Here is a 26,089-nt window from a genome sequence, read left to right on the forward strand (position 1 = left end):
ATGATTCCTGAGCACCTGAAACTTTGAGAAACAGCAACCTAGAAGAATTTGACTTTATGGGAGGCTCATTTTGGGCTTCCTGCGAGCTGCTGAATCCTTACAGGGGTTCCATAAATCCATCTGTATCTCCAATGCAGTCTGAACACTGCACAGACTCTATAGCTCATGCATAAATGTAATATTTCTTTGTTCCAAATGTACCTAGATGGAATTATGACAAAATACAAAATTCAATTGGAAGTGTTACTGATTCTTAGTAGTTTTTCATCATTATGTGGTTTCTCAGGCATCCAGATCTAAAAGAAAACAGCTCTTGAGTGAAGGTTTTTTGAAACAATTTGTATTAAAAAGAAGTTTTAGTGTTTGAAAACCAGTATTTAGAAACAGATACACCTTCAGTACTGCATGATGCACAATATTTTGGGTCTTTGCAGACAGATTTGGGAATCAAAAATGAAATGCGTCCCTTTGTTAAACAGAGCACATCGCCTGGCACATAGCAAAGCTGCTCCCGTGACCCAGGACTTAGGGGTTTGGCATCGCTCTTATCCTCGTGCCTTGTGCTGTATGAGCTTCTGCTTCATAGGATAAGGGAAGCAAATACCTGCATGGTCCTGTTCCTTCCCCTTTCCCCGTGTCCTCTGTCATTTAGGCTGCTGGTGATAATTGGTGTGTGGGAGTGGAAATTGAGGCATTTTATCCAATTCTTATTCCACTTCTTGGCCTCGGTTGGGTTTTTGGCTTGGAGCATGCTTGTCATGCTTGGTATGGAAGAGGGCAGGAGCGAAGCCTGGCTCTGTTACTGAGCTCAGTCCCGAGCATGGGTGCATAGCTTTAGCACCTGGTTCTTCCCAGGCTAGTGTAGCACTGACTTTGAAATCAGCTGGACCCAGCATCAAATCCTGTCTCTATCACTCTGGGCTGGTTTCCTAACCTCTCTGGAACTCAGTTTCTTCATTTGTGAAATAGGGGTGACAAATCTGACTCAGCTCCTTTAACAAACGAATGCAATCTGCAAGTAGTTTGGCAGATCCTTCCCATCCCTGAGACCCCCTACTAGGCCATAGTCATTGTTGCCATTTGCTGTGTCTTCTAAAGACTTCCCTTCCCCTGGCTTTCAGGTGGGGACCTTCATGTGGTAAATCTGAATGCTAAAGAAGGTAGAAAAGGGAGGCTGAACAATTATTCCTGCTCACAAGTGATTCACGGTGGAGGCCAAGAAGAAGAAATGAAATACCCAGTCCCCCAGCTCTTACTCAGCTTGAGCCCTGTCTGTGTGATCACTTAGCATCACAGAAATGATCTTCCCGAGCTTTCTTTAGCTCCTGGTGCTGACGCGGGCTTAGCCTTGGCTGACCTGTCTGGACTCAAACAATTTCCTTCATCTTCCTTAGCCTCAGTTTCCTTATCTTTAAAATGAGAGTATGAGCCTTTGTGATCTCAAAGGTATTTCCAATTATAAAATTCTGAGAGATTACGCCCCTCTTAGAGCAAGTAGAATTAATGCGATGAAGGGGAGCCCTCAAGGGGGAAGCGCTGGAGATGAAGACAAGAATAGATATGAATCATCTCAGTTTGGGGGCTCAGAGAAGCTCATGGCAGGCTTCTGATTCCGTCTGCCTGGTTGCATGCTTATGCATTGCCCTTGTTTGGCCTTGAAGGGCATGGTTTTTTCCATTGTTTCTAGTGGGGACAATACTGTATTGTCACAAATCATTGTGTCACATCTGCTTGGGAAAGCAACCACGGCTGCTTCTCTTTGGCTCCTTGTCCAGGAAGCTCTCAAGCCAGTGGATTGCCTCAACAGTTCATGATGACTCTCCTGGTGGCTCCTCTTTGGCCAGGGACTTGTTCTCCCCTCTGTGTTGGACACCAGAGGGGATGGTAGGCATTTTCTCTCCACTCACTCCCACGTCAGGAACGGCACTGGTGATTGTCAGGCAGGTAAGGGGATGCCATCATGCTCAATAGAGATGTCAGACCAGACGTGAGTCAGCGTTAGCTTCCCCCAAGCACAGCTGGGAGACAAAGAAATGGATTTACTGGAGATGTACACAAACCAGAACCTATTATGTTAAAAAACATAAATAAAATGAAGGAAAAGGCATACAGAGTGAAATTATCTTTTTAAAGCATTTTGGCAAAATAGCGCTCAATACACATCAGCACAATAGTGGAGTCATCCATGTGTGTCAACCTGTAGTTTTTAATGACAGGGATGTATAAACAAGTAGGTAATATACAGCCCAGCTGCTTCTGTGGTTTTTCTTGCTCTCTTTGAGAATGAGTTGGTGGAAACACAGCTGAAAATACAGACTTAGAAAATGAGTAATTTAAGTTGAACATCGAAAAGGAGATGTGGATGAAGATTTAGAAAGAGTATATTCAACTTCATAAGTGTACAATGTAAGATTAGGCTAAATAGACAGAAATTTTACTTTGCTCTGAAAGGATAAATATCATTTTCCATTCCTTTTGGTGGATAGGCAAAGCTATGCCGTGAATAATTTTTTAACTGCTGGCTTCTTTATGAAAAGAAAAATATACCGCATTTTTTTCTCTCACCCTGTGTCCACTCAGGCTCGTAACTCAGGGGTCCCTCCATGTCTTCTCTAGCCTGTATCAGTGCTAATCACCCAACACAGAAACACCAAAAAAGTTTAAATCTCTTCATTTTTTTTCTGCAAAGAATTTAAAACTGCCCACCTTTGTTCTTACAGATAATTCATAATAGCAGATTGGTTTTATTTATGTTAAACGAATGTGTATGGGGCCAAAGAGACTCATGGAGGAAAGAGTGAGTGAGGGACTTCTCTTCCAGAGAGGAAACAGGGACGAGAGCCAATAATGAAATCTTATTAAATCTTATTAAGGCAGGAAAAACTTGCCTTTACTCATATACCTAGAACATTCCAGATTCTTTCCTTATAGGATTTCTTTACAATAACTGTAAACTGGTAATTTTCTTTATTTTTGAAGAGGAAGTCAATGCTCGGAGAAGCTAAGTAACTGGTCAAGTTCCCATATCTCACAGGGAGGAGGATAGAGTGGAAGTCCAATGTTAGGGCCTCATTGCTCCCTTTTTAGACAACAAGATCAAAATTACACATTAGGTAGCTACTGTATGCCAGACATTTTGATGAAAACTGGAGATGTGAAGGGAAAAAGAGCCAAGTACTTCCTGTTGAGTGCTTCACAAAGCATTTATTTAATGCTTGCTGTTTGTCAAGTACTCTCATAAAGGGAAATCACAATCAAGCCTCACAGTAGATAATCATGTGAAGTGGACATGGTTATTAGCTTATTTTTCAGATAAATGAAAAGTACATGCTCAGACTATATATCTCACATAGCTAAGATCATATAGTGAATGAGTGTTAGAAGTGAGGTCTGGACTCAGCTATGTCTAGCCCTCAGCCCTTGTTCTTTTCTGATGTACATTTAATGCTTATTGAGTTCCCCAGCATATTTGATATGGACCTGATATGTTACATCTGCAGAAGTATTTGTATTGTAATAGAAAATCCTAAGGTGAAACTGTGTTTGTGTAAGAGACTCATAGGTGGTAAATGGGGGAAGTCACTTTGCCCAGGGAAAAATGTCAAAACTCTTCAGAATGACACCCGATGTTAAGTCTATTAGACAAAGACACATAAATGTGAGAGGTGGATTATCTTAGTTGGTAGACCACAAAGAGAAAAATGACATCAAAAAGAAATAAAGTAATGTGCAAATAAACTTCCGGTGATATAAATAGTATATATAATTCTTGAAAACATTCAAAGTCAGTGAGGAGGATTCCTCTGAGGATCTATTTAATATACTCACTGATACTAGAATCATAAAATAGAGCTCCAGTCTTGGTACTTTCCTGTATAAATACCTTGTCTGGCTAATACAAAAAGCTCATCTCCTCACTATCGCCTGACTTTTGTTTTGTCTTACCTCTGTTCTTCTCTTGGCTAGGACCCTTGCACCCTTTCTCCCCAAGTGTGGGACCATTTTAAATACTCACTCAGTCTCCAGGATGATTTCTATGATATTTCTTTACTGCAAGTGACCTGACCTGTCTTTCCTTTGGACTCCTGTTTGAAGAGCTGACATTCACCTAGTGATCCTTATTTTGCTTTGCTTTGTGTTGTTATTAGTACTTGCTTTGCTTTACCCACTAAACTGTAAGTTTCTTGAAGGTTTTTCTCATCTCTTTTGATTCTTTGTAGCATCTAGCACAGGGTTTACAAGTTGCAGTAATGAATATCGGTAGCTATTGGTCAAATGAAACCAAATTAGGGGCACCTGGGTGGCTCAGGGTTGAGTCTTTGCCTTCAGCTCAGGTCATGATCCCAGGGTCCTGGGGTCGAGTCTCACATCGGACTCCCCGCAGGGTGCCTGCTTCTCCCTCTGCCTGTATCTCTGCCTCTCCCTGTGTGTGTCTCTCATGAATAAATAAATAAAATCTTTTTAAAAAAAAAAAACAAATTAAATAAGGCCAGAGTGAAATGTGCAGTCAGAACAGCCAGGCATCAGACTTTCTCTGACTTGTGGATAAACCGCTTTCCAGCAAGGGAAGGAATTGGAGGAGAGAGGAAGACAGAAGTAGGCACTTCTGTAATTTGGCAGGCATGAAGTTTACAATGGAAAATCGGCATGTGTCCATAAACCACCTTCACTCTTCTCATGAGGGACCATATCTCCTCCTTAGGCAGGAACTTATACAGTGGGAAAATCTCATAACTCCCTACAGCCATAACCCTATTGATGGCAGCATATGTGGTTACTTAGCAACAATTATGGTATCGCACGTAGATTATTATGATGCTTTCAGGTATGAAAACAACTGGAACAAAGGATTAAAGTTAACAATGAAAGGGAGAGATGTAGTAAATTTAGAGCTAGAACAGTTCTTTCCAAAAACACATTTTGCGTAAACTTTCCCGTGCAAGGACAAGGCGCACATCCTAAAGTTAAAGCTTTCCCCACAGAGAGAGGGAGAGAGAGAGAGAGCTGAGGCCTGCAGTTTTTCCAGATAGTGTTTTTCCCAGCTGCAAACCCATATTTATTTCTTCCAGGATATTTACTAATCCTCTTCCTCCTGCCCTCATCCCCAGGGGATGCATGGCTGGGCATGTAAACACATTCTATTCTTTATCATTCAGGACTGGCGATAATATATTATCATCAAAGAGAATGGTCTTCATTTGATTCATAGGACTCACTGTAAGGACTCAAATCGCACTCTGTAGTGGTTGGCCAGAAGGGTGATAGCGTTGCTCACGATATAGTCAGTCATACTTATTATCCACTTTGTGGTTGGTGAAACTGAGGGCCGAAACCTAGTTTGACTTTTTCAAAAGCAAATGGTTGGGACCTGCAGGGTCAAAGCTCTCTGGTCCTAGGACAAGTGGGCTCATATTTTGTTATCACTATTTGTTTTTGCCATGTGCTCCATAGTTATAACGATGTAAAGGACACTGTTGTTTACTTATTTGGTGTCCAATCCCCCTGGCTTCTTCCAATCTTGATTTTTTCCCCCCTAAATTATGAGATTCAGAAAAGCTGGCCCCATTTCCAACTCCAGGGAGCAGGGAATAAGCAAGTCCAGGTGGGCATGGGGAGAGATGGTGGCTTCTTTCATTCCCTTGTTATTCATCCACCCATGCACCGTCGCTCTTTTTCTTCCTTTTTTCATTTGTTTTTGCCTTCCTTCTTGTATGTTCAAAACAACGTCAAAAATATCTTTGAAGGATAAGGAGAAGATACCTCCATGTGAGTGGGAGGGTACGAATATATAAGTGCATAGAGAAGGAAGTGGAGTGTTGACTTGAAAGTTAGTGGGGCATTTGACCTTCCAATTTTTTAAGCACCAGCTGGTACTTCCTTTTCTTCTCTCCCTGATCCATGAGTCATGCCTCATCAAAAGTTTCCTAGGGCCCGGGAGTAAAAACGACAAATCACTGGGTACGAGTGATAGGAGAAGATTTCATTAGATGGACTGAGAGAAAGACTGCAGAATGAAAAATTGCAGGGTACTGACCCTTGTACTACAAACAGAAGGGGCATAGTATTTAGATAGCTGCTGAACAGTGCACATCTTAAGATGAGATTCTTGAAATTGAATATGGCCTAAGGTGAGGCAGAAACTCTTTACTCCAAGTCATAAAAATTCTTGCTTTAGAATCTGATGGAATGGTGAACTACCAAACTCCACTGAATATATAATTATCGAGGATGGACTCACAGACACTTGATTAAGCATCATGAGTATGGGATGGGCACAGAATACTTAAAAATAGTATGAGATGTCAAAAAGCATATGATCCTGAAATAAGCCCTAAGTATCAACAAATTTTGAAGCCAGAATGCCTGAATTGAATCTCTGCTCCTCCAATCTTGTCCAGGCCTAGTTTTATACCTATTAAAAATGAGCACCAAACTGTGTCATTGCTTTCCTGAAACCAGTGAGAAGCCACCTGGATAGAGTATCACTCCCAAGTTGTTCTAAGGATGTAGTAAATATTTGCCAATTCTGTTGGAACAACAACCCCATTGCCTATCCTGCCACATTCTGCAGTGGAGAAAATGGCACCCTCAAGTCTCTTGGAAATCTGAGCTTGCTCATTTCCATTTATAAAGTCCTAGACCTATTTCTCTAAAACAACCACACCTGTGCTCCTGCTGTCTCTTGTGGTTTCTTTCGGCTTTATTCCCAGCAGTCATCTAGAGATAAGCATATTGAGCAGTTGAAACAGGTATTTCTAGAGTCATTGAATACTAAAAATTAGTAAGGAACTAATCAACTACAGAGGGAAATTTCAAAAAGTTAAAACACGTGGTTCATAATCACAGGGAGTTTAAAAGCTAGTTAAAGCTTCAAAATGGATGCAACTGATGGAACAGCAGGCAGGACTTCTGTTGTATGGGAGGGATTGTAACTAATTTCTCATCTGGTCGTTCTTTTCTTCAAGCACACCTTGACTGAGATGGATAAGGCCGATTGCCTTACTATTTCATATTGGGCTTTCATGTTCTGGCTTTAATTCTTGAAGGTTTCAAGATGTATTTTGATCATTTTCCCTTAGAAAAGTAAGTGATCAACTTCTTAACCAGTCGAACCCCAAACGTAATGAACCGTAATGTCAAAATTATGGCTTTTAAAGGAATAAATTATAGGCAGAATAGCTGAACTCAATATGTTCTTCTGAAGAATTGGGCTGGTTTTTTTTTTTATAGCAGCTTTATTGAAATGCAATTTACATACCATAAAATTTACCCTTTTAAAGTGTACACTCCAGTAGATTTTTAGTACTGTATATTCACAGAGTTGGGCAGTCATCCACAGTATCTATTTTGGGAACATTTTAATCATCCCCCAAAAAACTCTGTACTCATTAGTAGTCACTCTCTATATATCCCTATTTCCTGCAGCTTTTGGCAACCACTAATCTACTTTCTGTCTGTGTATTTGCCTATTCTGGACATTTGGAATAAGTGGAATCATGCAGTATATGATATCCTGTGGCTTTCTTAGCATCATAGTTTCAGGGATCATCCATGTTGTAAAATGTATCCAACCTTGCTTCCTTTTCGTTGTCAGATAATATTCCATTGAATGGACATTCTATATTTTGTTTGTCTATAATGAATAATGCTGCTATGAACATTCATGTAAAAGTTTTTGTGTGGATATATTTCTCTTGGGTGTAAACTGAGAAGTGAAATCTCTATGTTAAAGAGTCTGAAGAATTGCCAGACTGTTTCTCTAAAGTTCAGCCCCATTTTATGATCCCACTGGTGGTGAATGAGGGTTCCATTCCTCCACAACTTTGACAATCTATATAACTGTATATATTGCTATCTATATATCTTTATATCTCCTATCACCTCTCTTTCTCTGAGAACCCTGACTAGTATACGGGGTGAAACTGGCCACATAGAATAAGCTGGAAGGTGCTTCTTGGTTTTCTAGTTGTTGCAAGAGTTTTTAAGGGCCTAGTGTTAATTCTTCTTTAAATGTTTGGTAGATTTCACCGTTGAAGCCATCCAGAGCTGGGGATTTTTTTTTTGGGGGGGGGGGGGAGTTTTTAAATTACTAATTCAATCTCTTTACTTATTATAGGTCTATTTAGTTTTTTTTTTTTTTTTTTTTTTGTCTTGAGTCCATTTTCAGTAGTTTGTTTCTTTCTAGGAATTTTTCCATTTCATCTAGGTTATGTAATTAGCATAGGGTTGTTTATAGTATTTCCTATATTTCTGTAAGATTAGTAGTCATGTCCTTCTTTTATTCCTGCTTGTTGCAATTTCTCTTTTCCCTTGGTCAGCCTAGCTGAGGGATTTTCAGTTTTATTAATATTTTTTTTAAAAAACTAACATTTGGTTTTGTAGGTTTTCTCTATTATTTAACTAGAACCTATTGCATTTAATTCTGCTGTAAACTTCATTATTTCTTTCTTTCCTTCTGCTTGCTTTGGGTTTAGGTTTATTTTTTCCCTAGTATCTTGAGATGGGAAGATAAATTATTGATTTGAGACCCTCCTATATATATATTTTTTGTTCTTGTATTTCTTCATTACTGCCTTCTTTTTTGTTAAATATACCTTTCTTAGTATACTAGTTTAATTAATTCCCTTTTTAATGAAATATTTGCGAGTTATTTTTTTAGTGGTTATTCTGGGGATCACATTTAAAATATTTTCTCAAAAAATCTAGTTCAGATTAATGCCAGCTCAATATCAATAGTATTACAAAAACTCTGCTCATATGTAGCTCTCTTCCCCCCATTGACCTTTGTGTTATTATCACACAAATCACCTCTTTTACATTAGAGCCACAGTAACATCATTTTAGGATTATTGGTTTATGTAGTTCCCATTTAAATCTGATAAAAAAGAGTTATGAATAAAAATACACTAGTATCATCTTTTATATTTACCTATGTGGTTACTTTTACTGGTGATCTCTATTTCTTCATGTGTATTCAAGTTACTGTATATCATCCTGCTTTTTCAGCTAGGAATCTCTGTAGTATTTCTTGTAGGGCAGGTCTGCTTGTAATGGGTTCTCTCAGTGTTCAGTTATCTGGTAGTGTTTTCATTTCTCCTTCAAATTGAAGGATAGTTTTGCTGAATTTGGTATTCTTTTTTTTTTTTTTTTTTTTTTTTTAGATTTTATTTATTTGAGAGAGAGAGCATGAGCGAGCAGTGGAGAGGGGCAAAGGGAGAGGGAGAAATAGACTTCCCACTGAGCAAGGAGCCTGAATGGGGCTCGATTCCAGAACCCTGAGATCAGGACTTGATCCAAAGGCAGATGCTCAACCAACTGAGCCACCCAGGCACCCCTGAATTGGGTATTCCTGTTGACAGTCCTTTTCTTTCAGTTCTTTTAATAACATATCATCCTATTGGCCTTTGGTTTCTATGTTTTCTTTTCTTTTTTTTTTTTTTTTGTTTCTATGTTTTCTGATGTGAGGTCAGCTGTTCATGTTATTCAAGATTGATTGCATATGGTAGGTCATTTTTCTTTTGCTGCTTTCAAGATTTTCTTTTTTTTTTGCATTTGACAGTTTATGACTATCAAGATATAGGTCTCTGAGTTTATCCTACTTGAAGTTCAATGAATTTCTTGAATATGTAGATTAATGTTTCCATAATTTGGGACATTTTCAGTCATCGTTTCTTCAATCATTCTCTCTACTGTTCTCCCTCCTTTCCTTTTGGGACTCTCATTTTGCCTATGCTGGTGCAATGTTCAGGTCCCAGTCTTTGAGGCTTGGTTTGTTTTTCTTCATTATTTTTTCTTTCTGTTCCTCAAGTTGGATAATCTCAACTGACCTGTCTTTAAGTTTTAGTTCTTTCTTCTCCCCATTCAGTTGGGCTGTTGGTCCCAACTTTTCGTTGATATTATTGTATTTTTGATCTCTAAAATTTCTATTTGATTCTTTCATAATATCTCTTTGTTAATATTGTCTATTTGGTGACATATCATTCTCATATTTTCCTTAAATTCTTTAGGCAAGATTTCCTTTAGTTCTTGGAGCATACTTATAATAACTCATTTATAACTGTGTAGTAACTCAACATCTGAGCTTTGCAGGGATAGTTTCTATTGATTCTTTTTTCCTATTTATGGGCCATACTTTTTTGGGGGGGGGGCATACTTTCTTATGTCATTATGTGTGCTATTTTTTTGGTTGTTGAAAACTGGGCTTTTAAGATAAGTTCATGAGACATCTCTGGAAATCAGATTGTCTCCATATCTCCATATCTGGTTTGCTTCATTGCTTGTAGTATACTGTAGCAGTTGTTATCAGTGCTATTTGCTTGATTAATGACTTTAGTAATTTTTAAAATCTATATTGTTGTATGCAGCATCTAAAGTCTGCTTGATTAGCGTAGTAGTCAGGTAATGAGTCAACATAGATTTCTTTAAATTCCTTTAAGTAATAAGTCTCCCACCCTTTTGCTACAGATATATGTGTGTGAATTGAAGTATGCCTTCAATGCTCTGGCAGTTTCCAGTTATGCCTTAGCCTTCATCTCCTGTATGGCCAACCATAGGTGAGAGATGAGGGCCTTCTTAGGTGTTTTCCAAGAATGCATATACATATGGCTTTCTAGATTCCCAGGGATATCTCAAAACTCTCCAAAGCCTTCTATGGACATCTCATTTCCCAGATACTTATTATAAGTTTCTTTGGTCAGCTTCCTGTTTGCCCCAACTGGTTTCACCATCTTAAGCAGCCATGATGCTAAATAATTCCTGATTCTTTTGGAAAAACACTCCGAAGGTAGGGATTTTCTCACTTAGTAATATCTGAGTTAGATCAACTAAAGATAAATCCTGCAGGTGGGACTTTTCAGACAATAGAGATAATTCTCTAAAGATGGGACTTTTTGAGGGAGCTACAGACCTCTTCTTCTTTCTCAAACAGCTGGAAGACCACTGGTTTTCATAGCCACCATGTTTCTACAGTTGCTGGTTTTCAAGACTGCTGCAATGCTGGGGAGAGGGAGATGAGAAAACAGCAAATATAAATGCCACATAGCTCACTGTTCTTCTAGAAAAACGACTATTTTTCTTTTCCATCCTTTGGTGAATTTACAGAATTTTGAAAATGTTTATTTTGACTATTTTGCTGCCATTCTCATTGCTTTAATGGAGCACCATTCTGGAAGTATTCCTTCTTCTTGAGTGACCTTGATATCAGGGCTGCTTTTGAGACATAGGTTTAGACCAGAAAGTTGTTCGGTATGCACCAGAAAATGGAAATGGGTGAGCTAGAAGGATATAGATGGATGATTAAGTCTGGTACTTGTTTCCACTCTGGGGAGATTGATATTTATGTCGGTAGAGGAATGTTGTACCTCATATTTCTGTGTTCAAGAGCCACCATGATTAGATATTTCCCTTAAGCCTTGAGATCACAGAAGAGGAGGAGGGAGGGGCAGTTGCTGCTGATGATAAAGTCTGAGTGGAAGTCTCAACTGAAAACCCTAATAAAACTGACAAACTGACAGAACAGAACTGTGACAGTGGGGCTTTGGAATTGGCTGGCTGATTGTGAGCTGTTGGTTGGGGACCCTTGAGATGTGCCTGCTGTTGACTTGCTACTTAATGTGCAGCTTAGGAACCACAGTGTCAGCACCACCTGAGAGCTTGCTGGAAATGTAAAATCTCAGATCCCACTCTGGTTTTGCTGAATCAGAATTTGCATTTTAACGAGGTGATTTATATACACAGTAAAGTTGGAGAAATACATGCCTATAGCATATTTATATCTTTATGTGGTTGTCCCAGGAAGATTCCTGTTGATTGACTAGCCTTGTCTCTTTCATGTTGATTTTTATCAACTTAAATCTCAGATGTAGTCATCTGTTTTCCTAAAACTTCAGAGAATGCCAATCTTTGCACGGTCTTATCCTTCTAGGGTTTTATTTTTGTTTGTTTGGTTTTTTTTATAGTGAGGATAAAGAGTTGAACCTCAAGAGTTTCAGAGAGAGAGAAAGTATGTGAGCTGAATTAGTCCAGAAAGGCGTTATTCGAGTTGGACTTTGAGGAAAGGAAAGGGAGGATGTGAGTACATGTCAGGTAGATGACGGAATATAGGTCAGCCTACAGAGGTGGGGATTATCTATCATATGTAGTAGAACTTCAAATTATAAAATTTTTGAAGATGTAGATTATGTCTTGTTCATATATCCATCCTCAGTAACTGCATTGATTCACTGCCTACTCAATGCAGTAGGCACTCTGTAAATTCTTTTTAACTAAATAGTGACAAAACTAGCTTCACTGAAAGTGAGGACTTATATAAGAATTATGGGAGTTGATACAAATTGCTTAGGATACGTCCAGGTGATGGGGACCTTGAAAGCTTGGTAGGAGTTTGTATTTAAATTTGTCGGATAATTTTCAATAAGCCATGGGGAAATGGAAGGAGGTTTACTTGGGGCTGTTATTAGAAAAATGATGAAAAAAAAAAAACTATGTTCAAACTCCAGCAAATATAGCCCTCTAAAATCTTGGCTATTCTAGAAATGCATACATTTAAATGAGAATGTGTTATGGGAATCACACATTAAGGAGAAAGAAAGCTGGAAAAAAATGGTAGACAGTAGTGGCACATTTCAACTTTTTGTATGTTGTAGGATCTTAGGCAGAGGAATGGCATGTAAAAAATGGGGTTCAACAGTGATTAAAACAATACTAGGTGGATTGGAATGGGAAGAGAATGGAGTCAGGTAGAGCAGCCATGAGGTGTTTTCAGAATTGGGATGAGGGCGGGTGGATGTGAACCAAGGTCTACAGGATGAAGAGTAGTTGCTACTGGAAGTTCCTGGTTTTCCATAGGAGTGAATTCTTATCAAGCAGCTTGGGTCTTGCATTAAAGATAAAGAAGGAAGGAGAACAGAGAGAAACCACCTGGTACAATAGTAGTAGTCACAACAACTATTTTTTACCACTCTCATAAGGCAATGGTAAGAATTAAATGAGTTAATTCTTGTAAGTTGCCTAGTAAATGCCTGGCACAGGGTAAGCAGTCAATGTAAATTTTAGCTATTAACATTGTTTCCTGGAAGAAGGGACCTCCTGGTGCTGACAACAAGTGGCACTTCTGTTCCTCAAAATCAGTACCCAACTCAGTGCTTTTTTGTAATAGATACATAATAAATGTTTGATGAATGGGAAATAAAATATTTATCAATGTAGGAACCAAAAATATTGATTCTAAATAAAATCACATTTTACTGTTGATATCTATTATAAATATTATACCCCAGTGGAGGGCTGGAGGAAACTGATTATTTATCTTGCATCTTCTGCTCTCCAAACCAACTTTCTCTTTTTTTCTTTCTCTACTTGTCTACTCCCATCCTGGTGGTTCCTATCTCTATACTCGTAACTCCAGGAAGCCAGCTCTTCCTGTCTATCTGCATTTTACAGTAGATGCTCAGTAAATATTTGTGTTAATTTGTAAACTTGTGTTTTCTAGACCTGGGGCTCATACCTCAAAGCACTCCCATCAGTGAGGAAGATACCCGTGTTTCTCTGCCATATGTAATTCAGCTCTTTTGAATAGCTTGTCCTCTCTGAAACATCACTGAAGTGTTTGGTACAACCAAATTAATGAGTTGTGGCTGAAATTCTTTCTCTATTTCATGTGGCTGAAATACATGTAACTGCACATTTGTGCATGAGCCCAAGTTTCTAGAACTTTCATGATTACTTGACAGAATAATTGAAGCAAGAGGGAAAGGATCGAGTGGTTCATTTTCGCTTCTATTTTTTCACCCACTACTAAGATAAAATATTCTCCTGTGCAAAAGTCAGAAACTTTTCCAACCCCTATCACCATATGACAGCAAGTTGAAGAATGGAATTAAAATAGAGAGTTATCTAGAATCTCTTTCCAAGAAGCTGAAAGTTCTATTCATGTATCACCAGAGAATCTCTGTGATAGAAAAGTTTCCATATGTGGTGATATGGAACTTTTAAGAGACTTAATTTCACTTGAAAGTCTGTAGAAACCTATAGTCCAGTGCTTCTGATCTCTCTGAATCCTTCTATTTAAAGTTGGCTTGCTTTCTGCCATTAAATAGGCCTTTTCCTCTAATGTTTAATAATGGTGAGCCTTTTGGAAGAGATTTGCTACAAAGGGTTTTGAATATGGGTAGAGAATCTATATCAGGCCCAACTGACTCACTGAAAAGATTAATCAGGCACACTTAAGAAGGAGCAATGTAATTTAGGTCATTTAAGAGAGAATATGAAACCATTAAATATACTTCCTATCATGTCCAGTTGAGAAAGGTAAGGCAGGAAATATAGGGGAAGAAATAGAATCGATCAGAAGAAGGAAAAGAACAGAGGAAAATATGCACTCGGAAGTAGATGCCCATGGCTCAGAAAGGGCTAGGGAGGAGGGAAGGGATTTGTGAGTTCTGAGATGAGCTGCTCCTCATGTGCTGTTGTTTCCTTGGACTGATTTCTGTGCAAATGAGTTGTTCAAGTAATAAGTAGTTTAAGCTTCTAGCTCCTTCTACATCAACTTGCAAGGAGGAAAAAAATATTATTTGGACTATAGCAACATTGACCCAAATGCTTTCTCTCTGAGAGGACAAATAAAATTAAGGCAAAAGCTGGAAGTTCATCTGTGCTCTTGAAAGGAATGCAAGTCACAGAGTTGAATCCTTACTCTGTAGCACATACATGTTCTCCAGAGATTACCCAGTTTCATCCTCAGTGAGTCCAGCAACAGGTACTGTTTCACCCATTCTACAGATGATAAGACAGTCAGGGATTTGGCAGGTAACACAACTACTTGAGGAGAGGCTGATCTCCATAACCAACGATCTCCTGAGTCCCGTACTTTCTGTTTCACCAGCTGCATCCAAGTCTCTTTCTAGAACTTAAAGGAACTTCAGAAAAACATCCAGATTTGCAAATTGGTTGAAATGGCTCCAGGCTTCAGACCGATAATAATTTGCTTTATTGAGTAGAGATGCATCCCTGGGCCTCATGCCAGCCAGTCGAGCTTCTTATCCATTTAAAGTAGAACAGCATCCAGTTGGTTGTAGGGAGTATTGTATCTACCCTTCTCTGACAGATGGCTTTCTACTTGGCTTTTAAAATTTTTTTAGGAGGGAAGTTCACAGTTTCTCACAGAGCTTATTGCAGTCATTTCCAGATCAGTCTTAGGATCATCGACGTGACTATCCACTGTTCCTCCCTTTGAGTGTGGCATACTGTGTGGGCCTGGCTTTCCTGCTCAGTTAATGATGATGGGACAGTCACAGAAACTGAGTTTACAAGGAATAAGTTTGAATAAGGACTCAGCAAACTATCACCCTTGGGCTGGATCAACCTGAATGTTTTTGTAAATAAAGTTTTACTGGAATGTAGCTCTGCTTTTTCACTGTGTACTGTGTATGGTTGCTTTTGTACTTTAACAGTCAAGTTTAGTTATTGTGACAGAGACCGTATGACCTGCAAAGCCTAAAGTACTTATTACTGGCCCTTTACAAAACAAATCTGTGACCCCTGCTGTTGATTAACAAGTCACCTAGAGAATTCTTGAAGGGAAAAAGGAGCATGGGTGTTGTCTAGGCCATAGTATGGTGAGGGTCTGCTACAGATGTTTGGGGAAATCCAAAGGGGACAGTTTTCTTGATTATCCCCTCATAACAGGGATTGAGAGTTCCTTGTAGAAATGTTGCTTGTGCAACAAAATACAGAGTTGTGATTCTCTGTTCTGTGGTTCTTGTCCAGGCAAGTTTGGAAATTGTGACTCCTTGAAACCATGTAGGGAGCCAAGTATTCCAGCTGATGTTTTGTGATCTCCCCCCCCCCCGCCCTTGTTTAAAAATAAACTCTGTAGAATCATTTTTTCTTTCTTTTTTCATGGCTCTCTAAATATTCTGTTTTGAAACATTTAATTACCCAGGTTATTTATATGGAAAGGTCTGATAATGTTTCTATTGGAGTCTGGGAGTCTGTTATTTATTTCTTTTGCTAAATTTTATCTTATATTAGGGGAAGGGCTGAGGTTGGTTACTATGGCAACATTCTCAAAACTGCAACAATCCTATTATGGATGCTAAAACTATAGTCATTCTGGTGGGAGGGTAGCATGGGTAGTGGGTGGTAGTCTTTTTATTTTTATTTTATTTTATTTTTTTAAGAAAACCTCTCCCACTTCCAACCCATTTGCATTCATTTATTTTAAGCTTTGCAGTGTAGGGTACTGGAATGAGAAATGAACAGAAAAAAGGGTGTCCTGTCCTGTCTGTCTCCATTAAATTTCTGTAGTCTTTATCTGCTCCATTTGTAAGGATACCCAGCTTTCTATCTGATCTTTTATTCATTTCTTCACCACTCTTATACTGAGGACTTCTCTGTGGTAGAAATGAGTAAGACACAATCTCTGCTCTCATTTCTTCTTTTAAATTACAAATTCCCTGAAGTCATTAATTCACTTTGCTGTAATTCAGTTAAATAAATATTTATGAGGACATACACTATACCAAGCATCATGCTGGCATACAGAAAAAGGGGTTTTGGTAAAAAAACATGGTTTTGTTTTGTTGCGCAGTATAGGGAAGGTGATTAAAATAAACCATTATGCCCAGAGGTGATTAAAATAAAATTTGATCGATGCTAACACAGAAGTATGTAACTCACTTAACTCTCCAGTCTGGAGATCAGAGGAAAAATTTTGCAAGGGGGGCAACATTTGGGCTAATTCAAAGACAGGTCCCTGGGAATGGGTAGGGCATCCTAAGCAACTTTGGACCAACAAGACAGGGAATATGGTGGTGAGAGAGGTGTGCAGGAGATGTTTAAAGCATGCAGACAAGTGGTATTGGAATAGTCGGAAATAGAGGTTAGACTCATCAAGAAATGGCACATCTAGGAGGTTGGATTTTGGAGACTGGGAGCCACTGAAAAATTCAGACAGAATAGCAACCTGAGTGTTCTAGTTTAGCAAGATCTTTCTGTTAGTGGTGGGTGGGATGGTAGATAATGAAGGGAAAGGGGCAGATTGGATAGAACATGGAGACTTGAAAAGATGGCATGTTTCCTCTTAGGCCTTAGTGAGCTTAAAATGAGCCCACCAAATTGGACTATCCAGTAAGCAGTTGGTGATATGGATGCAAAAGTCATGAAATGTGGGTGGGCACCCGAGACCAGGGTATCATCTGAGGCTTGTGGGTGGGAGGGAAGCAACCAGAAGAGGAGCCACTCATTATCACATCCTCACAGTGCCTAATGTGGTGTCTCACTTTGAATAAAATACTAATTTTACTCAAATTAATTTCAATTAATTTGAAAAAAAAAAAAAAAAGGATTCCAAAGTATTGATGCGACCAAAAGAAGTAGTCATTAGACTCATGATTCTTTAAGATTCCACTTGGAATTCCTAAACTCGACAAATGGGAGATACTCCTCAAACAGCCTAGCTTTCTCCTTCTATTCATCCTTTAAATCTGCACAGTGGGGCATGCCCTTCCCTGGCTCTGCTGGCCACTCTTAGGAAATGAAAAACCTTTCTGTTGCAAAACACTGTACTAATTCACTAACTAAAACTTTCAGAGCTGGGCAATAATGAAAACTCTGGACTTAGAACTGAGGTTTCTTCCCTCCTCCGACGTGGATCTGGACAAGACCACTGCAGCCAGAGAAGAGAGTGGCCAGCTGCTTCTTTCTTTCTCCATGGTGCCTTTTCTCTCTTGTCTCCTACTTGCTGGTCTCAGTTGCAAACCTCTCTCAAGCTGAAGTGGGGCTGGCAAAGAGGCGGAGAGGGAAACAGTGAAGTCCCTATCTGCCTGGTCATGATTTATGCTTCTACTGCTAGTGCTCTTTGAATCTTGCAGATATGGAAAGTTGTCTTTTTCTCTTTAGAGTTTTTCTGTGGAGTCTTTATTGTCTTCCCTCCCTCATTGCCGAGGATCTCATATTTGCAGTTCCTTGAGATGAGGGCAATGCATTGCTTTCTTGGCTACAAGTTTTCTCAACCCTTAGGATCTTGGTAGCACCTCTAGCTAAACTCTGCTGTGGTGTTTTGGATAGTATCTAAGCCAGTCCCAAGATGGCTGTCTCTGGCACATGGCCCACATCTTGTTCCATGGAAGACACTCAAGCAACCTCTTTTAAAATATATTATGTATTATTTCTTGATGTCTCAGAGAGACTATTCATTGGAACATCTTGTTACATATATATATATATATACATATATATATATATATATATATATATATATATAACTACTCTCTCCTTGTTTCTTTTAAACTTTCCTGTCTTGTAGAGACAGTTCTGTTACACAGTGTAGGATTGGCTGGCTGCTTCTGGGTGGATTTAGTGGATGACAAGGGTGGAACCAGGTAGTTTTTGTGAGCATTGTGTGTGTACCTTCCATGTGGACGGGGCATCCTTGGACGAGAAGCGTGCATCTAATAGGAGCTCAGTTTACAAGACCGATCCCCTCCTTGCTAATGACTTCCAATCTCTTTGCAGCCCAGGCTAAGAAAGCACAGATGGACCCTGAAAACGCATTACAACCTCTCATCAAAAACCCTGAACCCCAGCTGTTCACCCTCATCTCCATCCTTATGGGAACATAAAATGATTGGCAGCTTCACTGCCCAGTTTTTGCCACGCTACAGATAAGAAATGGGCATGTTCACATTCTCACTCTTACTTCGAGAGCCCTATCATCCTTAACCACCCAAGTAAAACCTGAACCAGCTTTCTTTGAGATTTTTATTTTTTTAAAAAGATTTTATTTATTTATTCATGAGAGACACACACACACACACAGAGGCAGAGACACAGGCAGAGGGAGAAGCAGGCTCCATGCAGGGAGCCTGATGTGAGACTCGATCCTGGGTCTCCAAGATCATGCCCTGAGCAGAAGGCAGACACTCAACTGCTGAGCCACCCAGGCATCCCACTCTTTGAGGTTTTTAAAGGTTTAGGCAAGGTGACCTCCTCTCTCCTCCCAGTTTGGATACCAAAAGGAGATTCCAAGTTGAATTTTTGAGCTTAAGATACTCTTCCAGAGATGCAGACCATATGTCTGACATCTCTGATCAAAATATTACAGACTTAATTCACATCATTACTATGAATCCCGCTCTTCATCCTGAGTACCCATTCATCTTCATGTAATTTCTCTTTAGTCTTAATAAATGGCACCTAGAACATCCACTTAATTGTTCAAATCAGAAACCTGGGAGTCATCTATAAGTTCTTAAGCTCTTATGCACCATAGGTACCCCCTTTGGCAATGTATTGCTATTTATGGACACTTTTCAAAATGATGTCTTTAAACACAGAGAACCATTATGGAGACCAGCAATATGAAAATACAAGTCTATTTTGAGTAATTTGGAATCTGTGAATCTCCCCCCCCCCTTTTTTTTTTTTTTTATGATAGTCAATGAGAGAGAAAGAGAGAGAGGCAGAGACATAGGCAGAGGGAGAAGCAGGCTCCATGCACTGGGAGCCCGATGTGGGATTCGATCCCGGGTCTCCAGGATCGCGCCCTGGGCCAAAGGCAGGCGCCAAACCACTGCGCCACCCAGGGATCCCCCCCCCCCTTTTTTTTAACCTCTCATGTGGGTTTAGTTTCAGTCACCAGTCACCTGGGTGGCAGACTCATTTCATCTTGTCTCGCTTCAGGGCTACTTTCTTCATTCAGGCCTTCATTAGCTCTCACTTGAATTGCAGCAGTTAAATTTTATAAGGAATTTGTATTGGAAAATTTCAAATATGTACAAAGTATATAAAACAGTATAATGAAAACCCATAGAACCATCACCTAGTTTTGACAGTTATCAACATAATACTTCAACCTACTTCTTTCTACTTCCTACTTGATGATGATGATGATTTTATAGGGTTTTAAAACAGTTTTTTATTTTATTTTATTTTATTTTATTTTATTTTATTTTATTTTATTTTATTTTATTTTTTTTATGATAGGCACACAGTGAGAGAGAGAGAGGCAGAGACACAGGCAGAGGGAGAAGCAGGCTCCATGCACCGGGAGCCCGACGTGGGATTCGATCCCGGGTCTCCAGGATCGCGCCCTGGGCCAAAGGCAGGCGTCAAACCGCTGCACCACCCAGGGATCCCTTTATTTTATTTTTAAAAAAGATTTTATTTATTCACGAGAGACACAGAGAGAGGCAGAGGCATAGAGAGAAGCAGGCTCCCTGTGGGTAGTCTGATGTGGGACTCATCTCAGGACCTTGAGCCGAAGACAGATGCTGCCCAGTTGAGCCACCCAGATGTCCCTATAGGTTTTTGGTTGTACAGTTTGGATCCATGAATCCACAATCCATCCTTCATAGCAGAAAGCCCACACCTCTATGAAGAGACATCTTCCCAGAAAGTTCCTTCTTTTCCCAGTCCCTTTCCAGTCTAGCCTTGCCCTTCAGAGGAAACCACTCGATGTTTCTTAAAAACCTTAGTTTAGTTCTGTGTGTTCTAGAATTTCATGAACCTGGAATACAGTATAAGGTCCAACTATATCACTGCATGATTAGTAGGTTCATTCCTTTTTGTTGCTGAATATTATTCCATTATATGAATACACTACAATTTGCTTGTGAATCTTTTGTTGATGGACATTTAAAAATTTTTGCATATTGTGTCCCTGAATATTCCTGAAGTCTTTTGTGGGGAAATGTTTTCATTGCTTTTGGATAAATACCTAACAGTGGATTGGGGGGTCACAGGGTAGGAATAATGTTGATTTTTTAATTAAAAAAAAAACACAACTGCTAGATCTTTTCCAAAAGTACCATTTCACTTCCACTAGCAAGATATGAGAGTTCTAGTTGTTCCAAATTTTCACCAATATTGTTGTCAGTCTTCAAATCTGGCCATTTTGGCGGGTGCATAATGGCCTCTTGTGGTTTTATTTTACATTTCCCTGGTAACTAATGATGTAAGCATTATTTCTTATTGGACATTCACATAATTTCTGTTGTGAAGTGTCTGTCCAACCATTTCTTGCCTATTTTTAATTGTTTAAAAAAAGTATTAGTAAAGTTTTAGGATTTAAAAAAGAACTCTAGATATAAATCCCTTATCATACATATATTTGGTGAATATTTTCTCCCCATCTGATACATACCTATTCATTTTTTAAATGTCATTTTTAGTAAGCAGATACTATAAATTTTTCTTTTATAGTATTGCTTTTTATATTTTGTCTGAGAAAACTTTACCCTATCTTTAGGTCATGAAGATATTCTCTATTTTCTTCTAAAAGTTTTATATATAAGCTTTCATATTTAGATCTGTGATCCATTTTGAATTAATTTTCATGCGTAGTATGAGACAGCAGTTGAGGCTCATTTTTTTTCCACCTGGGTATCTAGCTGTTCCAGCATAATTTGTTGAAAAAATTCTTCTTTTATGGAATTGCTTTGGTTTCAAAGTTTCGCATTTTGTTCTTTCTTCAAGATTGTTTTACTGTTCTAGATTCTTTACACTTACATTTCCAATTAGATTTTAGAATTAGTATGTCAATTTTTATTTAAAAAGCCCTGCTGGGGGGAAAAATTTAAAAAGCCTTGGGATTATGATTAGTGTTGCATTGACTCGATATGTTAATTTGCATGCCTTGTTCATTGGTTAGCCAGGGATCTGAGATTTTATTCAGATTTTAGGACTCACTCCCTTTATGACTTCCTCCCTTCCACCATTTCCTCCTACCTTTCTGATGATTCTGCCTTCCCTGAAATCACCTGACATCTCAGTTAAGTAAGGAAGTTGTGGTTTCCTGCAGCCCAACCTTTGTGTGGATTGAGAGGACCTCAGACAGGAATTTGCAAATTCACACATTTTTTCCATTGCCTTTTTTTAAATTAATTATTATTTTTAATTGGAGTTCAATTTGCCAATGTATAGCATATCACCTAGTACTCAGCCTGTCAAGTGCCCCCCTCAGTGCCTCACCCAGTCACCCCAACCCCTTTCCACCACCCCTGTTCATTTCCCAGAGTTAGGAGTCTCTTATGTTTTGTTACCCTCTCTGATATTTCCCACTCATTTTCTCTCCTTTCCCCTTTAATCCCTTTCACTATTTTTTTTATTCCCCGTATGAGTGAAACCATATAATGATCGGCCTTCTCGAATTGACTTATTTCACTCAGCATATAATACCCTCCAGTTCCATCCACATCGAAGCAAATGGTGGATATTTGTCGTTACTAATGGCTGAGTAATATTCCATTGTATGTATAGACCACATCTTCTTTATCCGTTCATCTGTCGATGGACACCGAGGCTCCTTCCACAGTTTGGCTATTGTGGACATTGCTGCTAGAAACACTGGGGTGCAGGTGTTCTGGCATTTCACTGCATCTGTATCTTTGGGGTAAACCCCCAGTAGTGCAATTGCTGGGTCGTAAGGCACTTCTATTTTTAACTCTTTGAGGAACCTCCACACAGTTTTCCAGAGTGGCTGCACCAGTTCACATTCCCACCAACAGTGTGAGAGGGTTCCCCTTTCTCCACATCCTCTCCAATGTTTGTTGTTTCCTGTCTTGTTAATTTTCCCCATTCTCACTGGTGTGAGGTAGTATCTCATTGTGGTTTTGATTTGTATTTCCCTGATGGCAAGTGATGCAGAGAATCAGAAAAGACCCCAAATAGCTAGGGGAATATTAAAAAAGAAAACCAGAGCTGGGGGCATCACAATGCCAGATTTCAGGTTGTACTACAAAGCTGTGATCATCAAGACAGTGTGGTATTGGCACAAAAACAGACACATGAATCAATGGAACAGAATAGAGAATGCAGAAATGGGCCCTCAACTCTATGGTCAACTAATATTCGACAAAGCAGGAAAGACTATCCCCTGGAAAAAGGACAATCTCTTCAATAAATGGTGCTGGGAAAATTGGACAGCTATGTGCAGAAGAATGAAACTAGACCATTCTCTTACACCATACACAAAGATAAACTCAAAATGGATGAAAGATCTAAATGTGAGACAAGAATCCATCAAAATCTTAGAGGAGAACACAGGCAACACCCTTTTTGAACTTGGCCACAGCAACTTCTTGCAAGATACATCCATGAAGGCAAGGGAAAAAAAAACAAAAATGAATTATTGGGACTTCATCAAGATAAAAAGCTTCTGCACAGCAAAAGAAACAGTCAACAAAACTAAAAGACAACCTACAGAATGGGAGAAGACATTTGCAAATGACCTATCAGATGAAGGGCTAGTTTCCAAGATCTATAAAGAACTTATTAAACTCAACACCAAAGAAATCAACAATCCAGTCATGAAATGGGCAAAAGACATGAACAGAAATTTCACAGAGGAAGTCATAGACATGGCCAACAGGCACATGAGAAAATGCTCCATTGCCTTTTAATGGTTCTCTCTGCTCCAGTTTTTGCATGACCTTGGCCCCTTTGCAGTGCTTTTGAGTAATATTTTCTTTAATTTTCTACATTTTGTCAATGTTATCTATGCGATAGTTGTTATGTCCAAGGTGCCATGCTGTTAGCATAAGACTGCCCCGTCAGCTGCCTCGCAATGCTCTCCATGCCTCCTCTCTCCCCTCCACTAATTTACTTGTCCCTAGTTCCCAGAGTGAACTTTCAAAATTGCAAACATGAGTGGTGCCTGGCTGGTTCAGTCCACATGGGACTCTTGATCTCGAAGTTGTGAGTTTGAGCCCATGTTGAGTGTAGAGATGATTAAAATCTTTTTAAAAAGATGCAAACATGAGCAAACCATTCCCTGAATTAAAGCCCATCAATGGCTCCTCATTGCTTTCATTGTTCCTCATTGTTGTCATATTTTTCTAGATTCATCTGTGTTTATCCCAGGTGCTTTTGGACTTTATTGAACCATTGGCATTCCCTAGACATTGTTCCCTTAAAAACCTCCCCTCCTTTGCAGGTATCGTGGTCCTGGCCTCAAATACCTCTACCTTCTTCGTGGTCTGGTTGACTACTAAGGTCCTTTAAAAGTCAGCTCAAAGTACCAACCTTTAAGAAAAACGCCCAAACTGGGTTACTCATGCTTTCTTATATTCCCATTGTTCATATTATATTTTAGCATCACAAAGCATGTCAGGTTGTATGTAATTGTTTAATCACTTATTTGTTACCTCAACTATCAAGGCTGTGAGGTCCTTGAGAATAGGGTCTTGTGCTTGAATGCCTGTCACCTAGCATTCAAGTGAAGCAAAGACAGGAGTATGGATGGGTTTTATAGTTAAATTATGGTTGCATTGTAAATTGTAGGTATCTGACCATCCCCAAATATTTTCTCTCATTCCTCTTGCTCATGGGTCTGGATATTTAAATGCCAATATGAAATTAACAAGGGGCACCTGGGTGGCTCAGGGGTTGAGCATCTGCCTTCAGCTCAGGTCATGATCCCAGGATCCTGGGATTGAATCTTGCATCAGGATCCCCACAGGGAGCCTGCTTCTCCCTCTGCCTGTGTCTCTGCCTCTCTCTTTGTGTCTCTCAGGAATAAATAAATACAATCTTAAAAAAAAGAAATTAACAAGATAAAATTAAAACAACAGAAATACCTCAATTATCCAGAGCAATATATATATATATATATATATATATATATCAAAAAATATATATATATACAGTTGATTGCATGTTGTAAATGTGTATGTGGGTTTGTACTCTTTCTTTTAGCTGCAATTACAAAAACAATAAATATAAATAATACTATATAATACTGTGGTTTATATAATGTAATGATATATCTTTATAATATATAACTATATATTTATAAATATATATATTAAAGAGAATAAAAGACATCTATGAGTAGAAGGCAATGACAAAATAAATAAAGGACCAATGATGCAAAATATTTCATTTGTTGAGATATAATTTAAAGTGTTGTGAACACAAAGAAAAAGGCTGATAATGATTTCAGGAATAAAGCAGCCTCTTGAAACTTTAATCTACATGGTCAGCCAGTGACACAGGGGAATACCAGGGAAGCTTAACCATAGCTATGCTCTTGTGGGACACAGGGAGCCAAAATTTTTGCACATTTACTTGAACTCATCCATCTTTTTCCTTTCCTTTCCTTTTCTTTCCTTTCCTTTCCTTTCCTTTCCTTTCCTTTCCTTTCCTTTCCTTTCCTTTCCTTTCCTTTCCTTTCCTTTCCTTTTCCTTTTCCTTTTCCTTTTCCTTTTCCTTTCATTCCTTCCTTCAGTCTTTCTGCTACATAATCATATAGGCATTACTTACTTTTATATGGATTCTTTCTTGGTGGAATCCCAATGTAAAATACTGCTTTCATAGAAGTCATTTTTGGTGGCCAATGACTTTTCCACTTAACATTTTTTTCTTGTGATGTCACAATCCTCCATATTACCATCTTGTCCATCAACTAAGTTGGAAAGTTCTCCCAGCTTTTCAAAGACCTTTCCTTGCAATTAGTGATGATCTCATTATTCCCCCTTTTCTCTTGCATTTTTTCCTTCTTCTCCCCTTAGATTAATCTGTGAAAATTACCTTTCTGTGTTCACTTCACTTTTCCCTCATGCCTCCCCACTGTATACTTCCAGCGCCTTTCCTTTCTCACAGGGGCCTGTCCTTTCATCATGCTTTACAACACTGATGCACTTCCTCGATGAAGTTCACCTGCACTGAACATAAATAGTTGATTGCATGTTCGTAAGTGTGTATGTGGTGTATGGTCTTCTTAAAGTTGTAATTACAAAAACAACAAATGTATTATTCATATAGAATAGATAATAGAGAGTACAAATGGAAAGTTTCTCCTTTAAATACACCTGCCCCAAATATACCTCTTCCCTCATCCCCAGGGGTAACTGCATTACCATTTGTTGTGTTGTGTGTCTTTCATATTTTTCTAAGCACCTATGAATGCACACATGTACATACATATAGCAAGATAATGATGAAATCCTTGGCCACTGGTATGGTAGTACAAATAAATATATTTATTTCAGCACTTCAAAATATATTCTCTTCTATTCTCTGAGTAAACTAACTATATATGACTGCCAAGAGCTAAATGTTAGAGGGCAAATCATTCATCAAATCATTATGA

General features: G+C 38.9%; 1 protein-coding gene and 1 long non-coding RNA gene across 2 annotated transcripts in view; one reads left to right on the forward strand and one right to left on the reverse strand.

Annotated features, from left to right (window-relative positions):
- Nucleotides 1-26,089, forward strand: part of DGKI (diacylglycerol kinase iota) — a 428,692-nt gene that overhangs the window by 37,718 nt on the left and 364,885 nt on the right.
- Nucleotides 377-25,346, reverse strand: LOC111090242. Its single transcript, XR_005371263.1, has 3 exons — nucleotides 25,261-25,346; nucleotides 10,907-10,995; nucleotides 377-2,018 (listed from the first exon to the last, which is right to left on the reverse strand). It is a non-coding gene; the product is annotated as an uncharacterized LOC111090242 (long non-coding RNA).

Source organism: Canis lupus, chromosome 16 (genome assembly GCF_011100685.1).
Source record: "Canis lupus familiaris isolate Mischka breed German Shepherd chromosome 16, alternate assembly UU_Cfam_GSD_1.0, whole genome shotgun sequence".
Classification (NCBI taxonomy): Eukaryota; Metazoa; Chordata; class Mammalia; order Carnivora; family Canidae; genus Canis; species Canis lupus.